This window comes from Rhinoraja longicauda, chromosome 28 (genome assembly GCF_053455715.1).
Source record: "Rhinoraja longicauda isolate Sanriku21f chromosome 28, sRhiLon1.1, whole genome shotgun sequence".
In the NCBI taxonomy this organism is placed as follows: Eukaryota; Metazoa; Chordata; class Chondrichthyes; order Rajiformes; family Arhynchobatidae; genus Rhinoraja; species Rhinoraja longicauda.
The window spans coordinates 10,875,797-10,889,113 of record NC_135980.1 but is presented as its reverse complement, the minus strand read 5'-3'; the positions used below and the strand labels follow the sequence as shown (position 1 = coordinate 10,889,113).

At 45.6% G+C, this 13,317-nt stretch overlaps 1 protein-coding gene across 2 annotated transcripts in view; it reads left to right on the top strand.

Moving 5' to 3' along the window:
• The window catches only part of LOC144607002 (rho GTPase-activating protein 45-like), a 137,994-nt gene that overhangs the window by 6,770 nt on the left and 117,907 nt on the right, over positions 1-13,317 (top strand). The window lies entirely within an intron of this gene.

Sequence of the window (13,317 nt, the reverse complement as noted above, 5' to 3'; positions counted from 1 at the left end):
GTTTCCTGCGTGCATTTTCCGTTTGCATCCAGTGATGAAATTCTCTCACTCTGTGTATTTGTTCTGAGTGCGGAGAGGGTGTGTAACATGCCACACATCGACAACCAGCTCTATTTAACAATCTCAAGTGGTTTAAGCAAACACGTGTTTAATTCATTATTTATTTTGCATGGTCTGGGTTCATAGAATGATGGTGTTATGTATGTTGCTTTACAATGGTATTGTTAGCTCGTCCAGTGAGACAGGTGGTTAAAGTTTCCACCAAATGTGGTCACAAGGCATAGAAATGAGAAATTCTTGATTCTCTCACTGTGTTCTGGTAGTGGTGGGGCATGGGAGGGGTGATGGTCGCGGGAGGGTGCATTTTATGGCTTAGATATGATTAGCCTCAACATGCCTGTCTCAGGATGGGCAGCTTGGACCAGGAGAAGGCCTTCGACAGGATATCGCACACGAACATGAGGGTCGTGCTCTCCTAAATGGGCTTTGGGGAGGGAATCAGGAATTGGATCCAACTGCTCTACACCGATATCTGTATGCAGTCCAAATCAAAGGGTGTGAATCAGACAGCTTCCCCGTGTGGTCTGGAGTCAGGCAGGGTTGCCCTCTTCCCCCCTGTCTTGTTCATCCGTTGTATAGAACCTTTTGCCGAGTCCATCAGGAAGGACGCGAGCATAAGAGGAGTGACATTGCCAGGCCTGAAGTGGCATTCACCACCATTGCCAGGAGTGACATTCACCATCAAGCCTGAGTTCTTGAAGGTGCTGGGGATCTGGTTCGGAGGGGCTGAGGTGTGTGACAAGAATTACTGGAGCAGACGGCCAAGGTGGGGAAGAAGCTGGAGCTGTGGAAGCAGTGCTGCCGCTCTGTAACGGGAAACAATCTGGTCATCAGGTGTGAGGTGCTCTCGGGGCTGCTGTACTTGGCACAAGTGTGGCCCGTCCCTCCCTCCTACGTCAAGGGGATCACCCGGGCCATCTTCCATCTGGGGGTCGAGGATGGACTGGGTGCGAAGTGCCACAATGCACAAGTCGTCAGACAACGGGGGTAAAAGCGTGCCCAACGGCACCCTCACCCGGATGGCCACCTTCGTGTGTGGCTGCATCAGGCGGAGCGTAGAGCCAAGGCACGTGGGCACCAAGTGCCACTACCTGCTGAGGTTCTACCTGTCTCCGGTGTTGCGAAGGATGGGCCTGGCGCAGATGCCACGCAATGTGCCAGTCAGCTGGACATTGCCGCACCATCTGTCATTGGTGGAAAGGTTCTTCCGGACCAACACCTTTGACCACAAGTCCATCGGGCAGTGGTCAGCACGGAACGTCCTGCAGGCACTGCAGGGGAATGACTCTATGGATCCTGTGGCGTGGTTCCCAGAGCAGACTGCCCTGCTTGTCTGGCAAAATGCCTCATCGCTAGAACTCACCAACAGGCACCAAGACCTGGCTTGGCTGACAGTGAGGGGAGCCCTCCCAGTCAGATCCTTCCAGCACCGCCGGAACCTCACTACCAGCGCACGCTGCCCTCGGGACGGCTGCTGTGAAGAGGAGACGGTTGCCCACCTCTTCGCAGAATGTGGATTTGCAAAGTGAGTCTGGAGAGGTTTGCAAGGGTCCCATGTCACGATTTATTTCGAACAGCTCCGTCACTGTGATTTATGGACTGTTCCCAGGGATGCATTCAGAGAGTGACATTGAGTGCTGCTGGAAGGTCATCAACTCGGTGAAAGACGCTCTTTGGTCTGCCCGAGCTTTGTTGACCTCCCAGCGGAGCGAGCTGTCCATCGGGGAATGTTGCCCTTCTGGCCCGCTCCGGACTACAGGAGCAGGTGCTGAGGGACTCACTGAAGCTTGGTGCAGCTAACGCTAAGGCTCTAAGGGTGAGGTCTGCAGTCCTTCTGCTGCTGGACATGGGGGGCAGGGTGTGGTGTAGACGCCCCTCAAAATAAGGCAAGGGATTCCACACCAGTGGGCCACATGAGTGGCAAGGGTCGGGGGTGAAATTGTGTGATTTGTATAAACAGTATTGAATGTATTGAATATATTGTAAACAGTATTGCCTCTGAGAATATTGGATGGAGTTTTGTAAGGATCATGTATTGTATATATTTATATCTCGAATAAAGTCTATTTTGAAACTAAACTAAATTAAACTAAATTAAATAAATAAATAAACAAATAAAAACAATAAATAAATAAAAAATAGGCAGAAAAATAAACAGATAAATAAATAGGTGAATGAATAAATCAAATTTTTGAAAAAGAAGAAAAAAAAGAACAAAAACAAAAGGAAGAGAGGAAAAATAAAATAAAAAAAGAGAAGACAGCACCCAACGTCAGGTTTGAATGGTCTTTGGTGCTGTGAGGCACCAATTCTACCAGCTGCACCAAAGTGTTGCCAATATGACCTAAAATACCTGGTTCTCGTGGAATCAGAGACCTGTTGAATTGGGCAACTGCAACAAAACTGGGTAACATGGTCCTGCTTACTTATTTGGCTGTTTTCTAATATATCTCTCTTTAAAACATCCAGTGAATTGGCCTCCACTGCCTTCTGTGGCAGAGAATTCCACAGATTCACAACTCTCTGGGTGAAAACGTTTTTTCCTCATCTCAGTCCTAAATGACCTGCCCCTTATTCTTAAACTGTGACACCTGGCTCTGCACTCCCCCAACATCGGGAACATCTACTCTGTTTTTTCCTGCATCTATCCTGTCATGTATTTGTACCTTGTACTTGTCATGTTCTGCACCAACCCATCTGTAGATCCTGGCCATATTGTTCAATACAATACAATACAATACAATATATCTTTATTGTCATTGTACAGGGGTACAACGAGATTGGGAATGCGCCTCCCATACGATGCAATAATTTAGTTAATTTAAACAACAGCAACCCAACGAAACAAATTGTAACAGTTTTAAGACAGAATAAAGTGCAGGTAGATCTGTGCCGGATCACTGTGCGATGTGACCATCCGGCTCAGCAGGACCGGTTCATAGCAGCTATGGCCCTGGGGATGAAGCTGTTCCTGAGTCTGGAGGTGCGGGCGTAGAAGGCCTTGTATCGTCTGCCCGATGGAAGGAGTTCGAACAGACTGTTGCAGGGGTGTGAAGAGTCTTTGTGGATGCTGGTGGCTTTTCTGAGGCATCGTGTGTTGTAGATGCCCTCCAAGTCTGGTAGCTGTGTTCCGATGGTCCTCTGAGCTCTATGGACTACCCGCTGAAGAGCTTTCCTTTCGCTGCTCAATGTTTCTCAATGAATCAGGATTTCTATAAAAGGGGTAAAAAAGAAACGTAAACACTTTATCTCTCAAATTGTTTTACAAACTATAAACAGTACTGCGCACAGGAATCAACACTAGGTAACATAAACCTAATGTCCCTTAATGTGGTGAAACAGCTAAACATGAAATATAAAGATCACTATGGGCGGCACGGTGGCGCAGCTGGTCGAGCTGCTGCCTCACAGCGCCTGAGACCAGGGTTTGATCTTAACCTCGGGTGCTGTCTATGTATCGTGTTTGGTCGCGTAGGTTTCCGGCTGCTCCAGTTTCCCCCCACATCGCAGAGACGTGCGGGTTGTAGGTTAATTGGCCTCTGTAAAAATGAGTGGGCAAGCAAATGTGATAATGTAGAACGAGAGTGAATGGGTGATTGAAAGTCGGCATGGACACAGTGGCCTGAAGTGCCTGTTTCCAAGCTGTATCTCCAAAACTGAACCAAACTTAACTACAGTACGGCTACACTCTGAAGATGTCCACCTACCTTGAACAGCAGTCACTAGAAGTTTTAAGTCCATTGCTTTTCCTTCTACAAAGTCCAAACAATCCTTTATGTGGCCATTCACTGAGTTTCCACTCACCACAAGTCAGGTGTTTGATAAAACACTCCCATCTTGCTCTCTTGAGTATAGCTCAAACAACTTTCAAGAAACTCAGAGCTTGATCAGAAACGACTCCAAATGGCTGATCATTCAGCAAAACACCGTGCTGGAGTAACTCAGTGGATCATCTTCCACTCTAAAGAAGAGTCCTGATCTGAATGTCACCTGTTCATGTCCTCCCAAGATGCTGCCTGACCCACTGAGGGTCTCCAGTACTTTGTGTCTTGCCCAACTATGTTTTACTGTGACCGAGTGAGCTTCCTCTGGTTTCCTGAACGATTATCTGTTAGTAATTTTCTGTTTTTTAAAATTACTCTTTAATGACTAAGTTTAGTCCAGATATACAACAGGCCCTTTGGCCCATGGAGTCCATGCCAACCATCGATCACCACTTCACACAAGTTGTATGTGACCCTACTTGCAGCAATGTAACAAGCAGTAGTTGATCCAAACCTGAACATGTGGACAGTGAAAATCCCTCCTTGGGTGGAGTTGGAAGGTCAAAGGATAAACTTTCACTCCACCTGGGACATCTTTAAATGTAAAAGTAAAGGCTAAAATAAAGAAAGTGCCCAAAAGACATCAGTTGTGGTTGCTGTGAAGACTTTGAACATGCATGTGATCTTAGTCAGCATGACTACAGGTGACACAGTGGTGCAGCTGATAGAGCTGCCGCCCTGATAGCACCAGAGACCCATCCTGACCTTGGGCACTGTCTGGAAGAAGTTTGTACGTTCTCCCTGCGACCGTGTGCGTTTGCTCCAGTTTCCTTCCACACCCCGAAGATGTGTGGGTTTGCAGCTTAAGAGGCCTCTGTAAAATTGCAGGGTGTGGATAAGAAAGTGGGATAACATAGATCTTGAAATCAATGGTCGGCATGGACTCTATGGGCCGAAAGGCCTGTTTCCATGTTGTAGAGCTGAACTAAACTCAGTCATTAAAGAGCAATTTTTTTAAGACAGAAAATTACTAGCAGAAAATTGTGGGGTTACCGATGATGATTAAAGTGAGCGATACCTGTTAACAAAAATTCAGAAGTAAATTCTGATGCCTTTAAACAAAAGTCTCCTCTCTTCCTTCCCTTAAATGATGTTTTTCTACTTGTGACAGCACAAACTTGCACAATACTGACCTTTAGTTTCCTCTCAGCAACGCTGTGGTCTGCCACAGTGAAACAGGAAATTCTCCTTTATTCGCCCTGTGAGTAGAGTCTCTGCAATAACCAGTTCTGAAGCAAACACCTTATCTAAAATGGTCGATATTTTACATCTCCACTCCTGGGCTGCTGCAGCCTTAGTATTTCTGTCAAATGCTTACAGTTACGAAGGGTGGGTAGGGCGCCATAAATTAAAACGAAAGTAACAGGGCAATACTTTTCTTGGAAGTTAATTTTTTGACGTAAGAGAATTGATTTTTACTGGTTTTGCTGTTTGGATGTTGCAGTTGTTCATTCAAGGCCTTCAAGAAGGCACCTCAACACCACCATTTTGTTTCCATGTGGCCTGACTCTTTGACTCTTGGTCTTTTGGACAAGTGCATGGATGGTAATTAATTAGAGGGATTTGGGACAGACTGGGGCAAATGGGACTAGCTAAGATGGGGCATCTTGGCCGGCATGGACACGTTGGGCTGAAGGGCCTGCTTCCATGCTGCATGAATCTATGGCACCCTCTCAAGAACAAATGAGAGATTTCCATCAATCACAAATTAAATTTAATGGAATGAGGTGCCTTTTGAAACACTGCAGTCCTGGTAGTGAAAATACTATCAGGGTGGGGTTGTGTATAACATTCCAGACTCTTTAACCAGTGATGAGAAAGGACCTGGTGGAAGAGGTGGCCGATGGGCTGGTGCTATGAGTTGTGGCAGTACATTTAGATGCAGTGGGTGCACACTATACTAGCAGAGTGGTGCAGTAGTGGTGGATGGAGTGGATGTCTAGGGTCGGTTAGTGAACAGAGGCAGGCACATGGGTTCCACAGTGATAGCGAAGCACATGTGTAGGAAGGAACTGCAGATGCTGGTCAATGTCTATGGTAATCCACCTGCCTGCATTTGGCCCGTACCTCTCTAAACCCTTCCTATTGATTTACCAATCCAAATATCTTTTAAATGTTGTTATCCCGAAGATAGACACAAAATATTGGAGTAACTCAACACCTCTGGTCAGACAGTTTCTCTGGAGAACAAGAATAGATGACACATCGGGTGGGGTCTGAAGAAGTGTTCTGACCCGAAATGTTACCTATTCTTTTTCTCCAGAGGTGTTGCCTGACCTGCTGAGTTATTAAATGGCCCTCCTTGTCTTAGATTATGTGTTGTTAGATGTGTGCTCTTCCACACCAGTGAAGATATTGCTTCATACTGCTTTCTTCGTGTTCCTTCACTTTGGAGTGCCTCCATGCTGGATTAATGAGTTAAACAAAAATTATACAGCACGGAAACAGGTGCTTGAGCCCAACCTGCCCACACCAACCACAATGTCTATGGGAATCCACCTGCCTGCATTTGGCCCGCACCTCTCTAAACACTTCCTATTGATTTACCAATCCAAATATCTTTTAAATGTTGTTATAGTACCTGTTAATGGTGTACAGATTATTAGCACGAGTGTGAAATGAGTTAAACCTATTCATAGCTGGTTCCTGTTGAGTTGGAATCAGCACTAAAGGCCACATAGATGAGAGGGAGTTGAATATGAGAGTTGTCCATGGATACGTCAAGGAGGGAACCTTCCCGCGATATGGTCTGATACATAGGGAAGTTGCAGAATGTGCTTAATATAAACAAGTGGGAGGGCAGTGCATGAAGGCCAATGTGCCGAAAGCCTTCTTGACTACCCTTACTACCTGTGAGGCCACTTTCAAGGAGCTATGTACCTCTGTTATCCCTCTGTTCTTCAACACTCCCCCAGAGTTGGAATAAAAACAGACAACGCTGGAAAGCTCCCAGGCAGAAACAGAGTTATCATTTCAGGTCAATGTTAGTTCACATTTCCAGCGGATTTTTGATTTTTAATTGCATGTAAAATTATATTTGGTTTCGAAGTGCAGAACTTCACAGATAAACCTGAGAATGTGGGATTGATCTCACTGGTTAAAGGAGATCTGGAGGGGACATAGCTGTGGTGTCGGTATTCTACGGCTCTGGGATTTGGGGTGACTTTATATTGGAAAACTGCAGCATCATAATGGATACGAGTCTCAGGTGTGGAGAAGTTAATTCATAGAACACTGAACATGAAACATCGAAAAGTACAACACAGCATAGGCCCTTTGGCCCGCAATGTCTGTGCTGAACATAATGCTAATATAAACTAATCTCACCTGCCTGCAAATGATCCAAATCCCTCCACTCTTTGCATCACTCCTGTGATGTCCAAATCAGATGGGATTTAAAGGAAACACTGCTGACTGGATACTGTAAGAAAATAACTGCAGATGCTGGTACAAATAGAAGGTATTTATTTTCACAAAATGCTGGAATAACTCAGCAGGTCAGGCAGCATCTCAGGAGACATGGGTGACGTTTCGGGTCAAGACCCTTCTTCAGACTGGAACAGCTCAACTGTGATTTGTAGCGGCAAGCTGGTAACATTAATTATATTTGATATGTTCACTCCCCATTCGTGCCAGCATAAAATGCCCTGCATTCTGTCTTGCCTTGGCTGCACCTAGATAGGGTGGGTGTAGATAGAGGGGATGTAGATAGATAGAGTGCATGTGGAGAGGATGTTTCCAATTGTGGGAGAGTCTAGCACCAGAGGACACAGCCTCAAAATAAAAAGACATACCTTTAGATTGGAGATGGGGAGGAATTTATTCAGCCAGAGGGTGGTGAATCTGGAATTCACTGCCACAAAGGTTGTGGAGGCCAAGCCATTGGGTATTTTTAAAGCTAGGCTCATGATTAGGTAGCGTGTCAAAGGTTGTGGGGCGAAGGCAGGAGAAGGGGTTTGAGAGGGAAAAATAGATCAGCCATGAGCGAATGGTATCGCAAACTTGATGGGCTGAATGGCCTAATTCTGCTCCTCTGTCGTGGTCTTACGGTCTCTGACAGCCCTTCCCAATGTGGCAGGATAAGGGCAGCAAGAGAATATCCCCACATGAGGCTTCCTTTCCGAGCTCCCCACAGTCCCAACCTGGAAGTGTGTTGCTATTCCTTGGGGGAGGGGGGGGGGGGGGGGAAGGAGGGGAGGGGAGGGGGGGCAGGCACTTCCTTCACCTAAAGGGTGGCAGTGGCTTTAGAAAGTAGCTCGCCATCATCATCATGGGACGGGCAGAAAATATTCTCCTTGTCAGTGATGCCTCCACCCACAAAATAAAGGGTAAGTTTATAAAAATCAGCTTCGATGTCTTCAAAACAATACAGTCAAGCACCGTGGCCAAGGTTGGCTAGAACAGAGAGGAGGGCAGCAAGGTAGTACAGCAGTAGAGTTGCTGCCTCACAGTGCCAGAGACCTGGGTTCAATCTTGACTACGGGTGCTGTCTGTACGGAGTTTGTTCATCCTCCTGGTGATCGCGTAGGTTTTCTTCGGGTGCTCCGGTTTCCACCCACACTCCAAAGATGTACATGGTTGTAGGCTAATTGGCTTGGTAAAAATGGAAATTGTCCCTAGTGTGCGTGGAATGGTGTTAATGTGCGGGGATCGGTGTTCGGAGTGGATTCAGTGGGCCGAAGGACCTGTTTCCGTGCTGTATCTCTAAACTAAACTCTAAGCTAAACTAAACTAGAGGAGGCTTGAGTACCTGTTTAACTCCCAAACAAATGGCCACCGAATCTTGGAGGTTTCTAGGGTGAAATGTTTTAGTGGGCCTGCCTCCTCATCTGAAGATTGTTACGATGATAAACACCCACCATGCATGGTTTACTCAGCACTTTCCTCGTGTGCCAGTGAAATCAGAATCTGTTACATACTAAATGAGCAGAGAATAATAGGAATAATAGGAATAATGTTGACAGATAGTTTTGATATGAAGAATTCTGTAGATCCTAGTGTTGGGATTATCTTTTTGGCTATCAGGATGCAACCGTTGGCTTTTAATAAACCAATTTTTTAAGTATCCATGGCAACAAATGGTTTCCTTTCTGGTGTGTTACTGGATGCTTCCATGAGTCATCAACTCACTGGCAGTTTATCTAACTAGATTGGTGTTCGATGCTACTTCCTGTTGGCTCTGTTCTAGAGCAGCCATGTGGTTTTTACCCGTTCACAATGTGTTTCTGGTTGTGCTACAGTTCAGAGCACTGAACAGAGCAAAGAAGATTTAACGATGGAATTATTTAGGAAGGAATTAAAGATGCTGGTTTAAACCGAAGATAGACACAAAGCTGGAGTAACTCAGCGGGTCAGACAGTATTGCTGGAGAAAAGGAATTGGTGACGTTTCGGGTTGAGACCCTTCTTTATTTTTGTAATCCAGCATCTGCAGTTCGCTGTGTCTTTAATGCTTCCTCGGATCTGATCACCTTGATGTGCCCATTCACATAAGTTGGTGGAAAACCTTGCTGGAAAACTATTATTTTATTCATTTTGTTCAGGTTTCTCTCCAAGTCTTCTTGTCACTGGAGGATAATTGTCAGAAGTCAGAGCCTCAAATAGCAAGACCAAGAGGCGTTTTTCATGAATGAGCCTAAAAAATGGCCATTGACTATCGATATCAGAGGCCAAACTCAGTCCAGGATTGGAAGCAATATACCGCAAATGTTGGCAATCTGAAACAATCCCTGAAAATGCCACAAAGACTCAGCAGGTCAGGCAGCATCTGTGGAGAGAGAAACAAAATATATTTCAGGTCCTTCCAGCGATGCCCATACCTGAAAGGTTAATTGTCTGAAATCATTTGCTTCTGGTTTGCGATCCTTAGATCAAGAGATCTCCCAAATTCCACATGATTTTCTATGTCATTTAACTCTGGCAAAATCTCTGGAGAACATGGATAGGTGACGTTTCGGTTCTGAACAAAGGTCCTGACCCGAAAAGGTCATTCAAAAAATTATCTTTTTCCTTCCAATGTATAGTAAAGATGGACAACAATTCTTTGGCAATAGTTCTTGAATTCACCTTCATCATTTTGCTTTATTCTTAAATATTTTGTAATCAAACCGCTCCCTTCTCGAGAGATTTAATGGTTCACTGTTACTTTCTTATCACAAGTACCTAGGCGCAGTGAAATTCCTTTTCTGCATACAGTTCAGTAAAAGTCTTACTATACAATGATGTATAAATGATGTAGGATAGTGTTAATGTGCGGGGATCACTGGGCGGCACGGACTTGGAGGGCCGAAAAGGCCTGTTTCCGGCTGTATATATATATGATGATGATATGATATGATGATATGATAAATGATTAAATTATACCCTTAATTATTTCCATCAGAATTATTAATAAGACACAGAATAGATTTTTAAAGACTTTTTTGGACCCTTTATAATAGTAACAAAACAAATTTGTTTTTATTATATTTTTAATTTTGAAAGGGAAAGGGACATTGAGGGTACTTGTAACTCAACATGTCCACCATGGAAGAGTAGGTAGTAACTGGTTCCCCATAAATTTCTGTAAAAATGTTTATTTTACTGAAGGCTGGAGGAGTTTCAAGTGGTGTCTGACTCCTTGTTCAGGTATCTGGGTAATGTCATGAAAAAGCCGTACCTGCAGGCATTCTGGGATGATTCCATAACAAACAGCGGGAGTGAATGTCTGAACCATTTTAGTCCTGAAACTCCAGCTAGTTTTAACGTAAAAATAGCTGAAGGCCAGAGTTGGAGAAGTCAGGTTAGGCTTACTTGCAGATACAGGCAGTTTCATTATCTGACGAGCTGTGAATGGGACTAAACGTCTTAAGGTCATAAGAACATAAGTGATAGACAATAGGTGCAGGAGGAGGCCATTCGGCCCTTCGAGCCAGCACCGCCATTCAATGTGATCATGGCTGATCATTCTAAATCAGTCCGTTCCTGCCTTCTCCCCATAACCCCCTGACTCCGCTACCTTTAAGAGTTCTATCTAGCTCTCTCTTGAATGCATTCAGAGAATTGGCCTCCACTGCCATCTGAGGCAGAGAATTCCACAGATTCACAACTCTCTGACTGAAAAAGTTTTTCCTCATCTCAGTTCTAAATGGCCTATCCCTTATTCTTAAACTGTGGCCCCTTGTTCTGGACTCCCCCAACATTGGGAACATGTTTCCTGCCTCTAACGTGTCCAACCCCTTAATAATCTTATACGTTTCGATAAGATCTCCTCTCATCTAGGAGCAGAATTAGGCCATTCGGCCCATCAAGTCTACTCCACCATTCAATCATGGCTGATCTATCTCTCCATCATCTCCTCGATCTCCTGCCTTCTCCCCGTAACCTCTGACACCCATACTAATCACAAATCTATCTCTGCCTTAAAAATATCCACTGACTTGGCCTCCACAGCCTTCTGTGGCAAATAATTCCTCAGATTCACCACCCTCTGACTAAAGAAATTTCACCTCATCTCCTTCCTAAAAGAACGTCCTTTAATTCTGAGGCTAGTCCAAGACTCACTCTTTTGTCATCATCAGTGAACATCATTATTTGTAACATTTTGAGGAGGACAAATCATTGACCTGGCAGCTGAAGACCTTTCAGTCTACGACTGTACCCTGAGAAATTCCCACAGCGATGCCTGGGACTGAAGGGTCTCGACCTGAAACGTTACCTATCCATGTTCTCCAGAGATGCTGCCTGACTTGCTGAATTACTCCAGCACATTGTGTCTATCTGGGGCTGAGATATTTAGTTTCTAACCATCAAACCTTTTTATTGTTAAGTATAACTCCAGTCCAATCAGTGTTTTCCATTGACTCTGGTAGACTGGAATCTCGTAGACTCCACCATAATCTGACTTTGTACAGAGGATAAGACTCTGACCTCATCTCTAGAATTAATGTTCTTTTTACAAAAGTGTTTGCACCAAACTGATGTTGAGATCTGATTGTTGGTTGTGGGATCACCGCATTCTGATTATAGCTCACTGCTTCCACTGTTTAGCTAGTCAAGTCAAGTCAAGTCAATTTTATTTGTAGAGCACATTTAAAAACAACTCACGGTGACCAAAGTGCTGTACATCAGTTCAGGTACTAAGAACAAACATACAATGGCACACAAACATAACAGCATATACATAAACAGTTCACAGAGGGCCTCAAACGCTAGGGAGTAGAAATAGGTTTTGAGCCTGGACTTAAAGGAGTCGATGGAGGGGGCAGTTCTGATGGGGAGAGGGATGCTGTTCCACAGTCTAGGTGCTGCAACCGCAAAAGCGCGGTCACCCCTGAGCTTAAGCCGAGACCGCGGGATAGTCAGTAGCCCCAAGTCGGCCGACCTGAGGGACCTGGAGATAGAGTGGTGGGTTAGAAGATTTTTGATATGGTGGGGGGGGGAAGCCTGTTTAGGGCTTTGTATGTGAATAGGATGTGAATAGGATAGACTTAGGATGAGGTGCAGACTTTTGCCAATCTGCCTCAGCGGGCACATTCTCCTCACTGAACCAAGGTTAAGTTGCTTGGTTTGAGTGTTGGTGGTATGGGGAGGGATAGACACAGTCAAGATATTACAGATTGCAATGGTGTCAAATTCCACTGTTTCAGGTGGTCCAAAGTACTTCATGAATGATTAGCTTCAACTGGTTGGGTCTATTCTTAATCTATCCCATTTAGCAACATGATAGTGACACAGAATCATCAGTATATACTATTTGACGATGGGACGTCAACTCCACAAGGACAACGTGGTGATCATCCCTGCCAGCAGCAACATGAGCCACACTTCCTCGACACCCTTCATCTCCCTCCGAGATGCAGAGAGGCGTGTCTTGTACGGGCTCCTCCTCCACACCCTGCACTTCCTTGCCCTGGTCCACCGTCCGGACACTAAGTGGCAGTCGGTGTTGCCTTCCGATCACGAAGGGGCCCCCGGTGGGGGTCCCCCTACGCAGGGATTCTGCCCCTCTTGATCGGGGACCTGGGGTGAAGGGTACTGCACCGAGGAGTCCCCTGCAACCTGTTTCTCTCGCGGTTCACAGACTCGCCAGCCGCCTGCCACTGTTGCGGGCTGGAAAAGTCTGTGTACCACGTGTACATGGAGTGTGTGAGTCTGTGTACCATGTGTATATGGAGTGTGTGAGTCTGTGTACCACGTGTACATGGAGTGTGTGAGTCTGTGTACCACGTGTACATGGAGTGTGTGAGGTTGCAGCCCCCGTTCCAATATCTAAAGGGGCTGCTCCTTGCCTTTTGGCTGCACTCCTCACCCACCATCCTCATCTTTGGACACCCTGTGCGTAGGGGAGAGGGTAGGGCCGAAGATGTCCTGGTTGGGTTGCTCCTGGGGCTGGCCAAGCTGGCCATCCATGACTCACGGCGCCAGGTGAAAGAGGGCTCTGCCCGAGCCAGCTG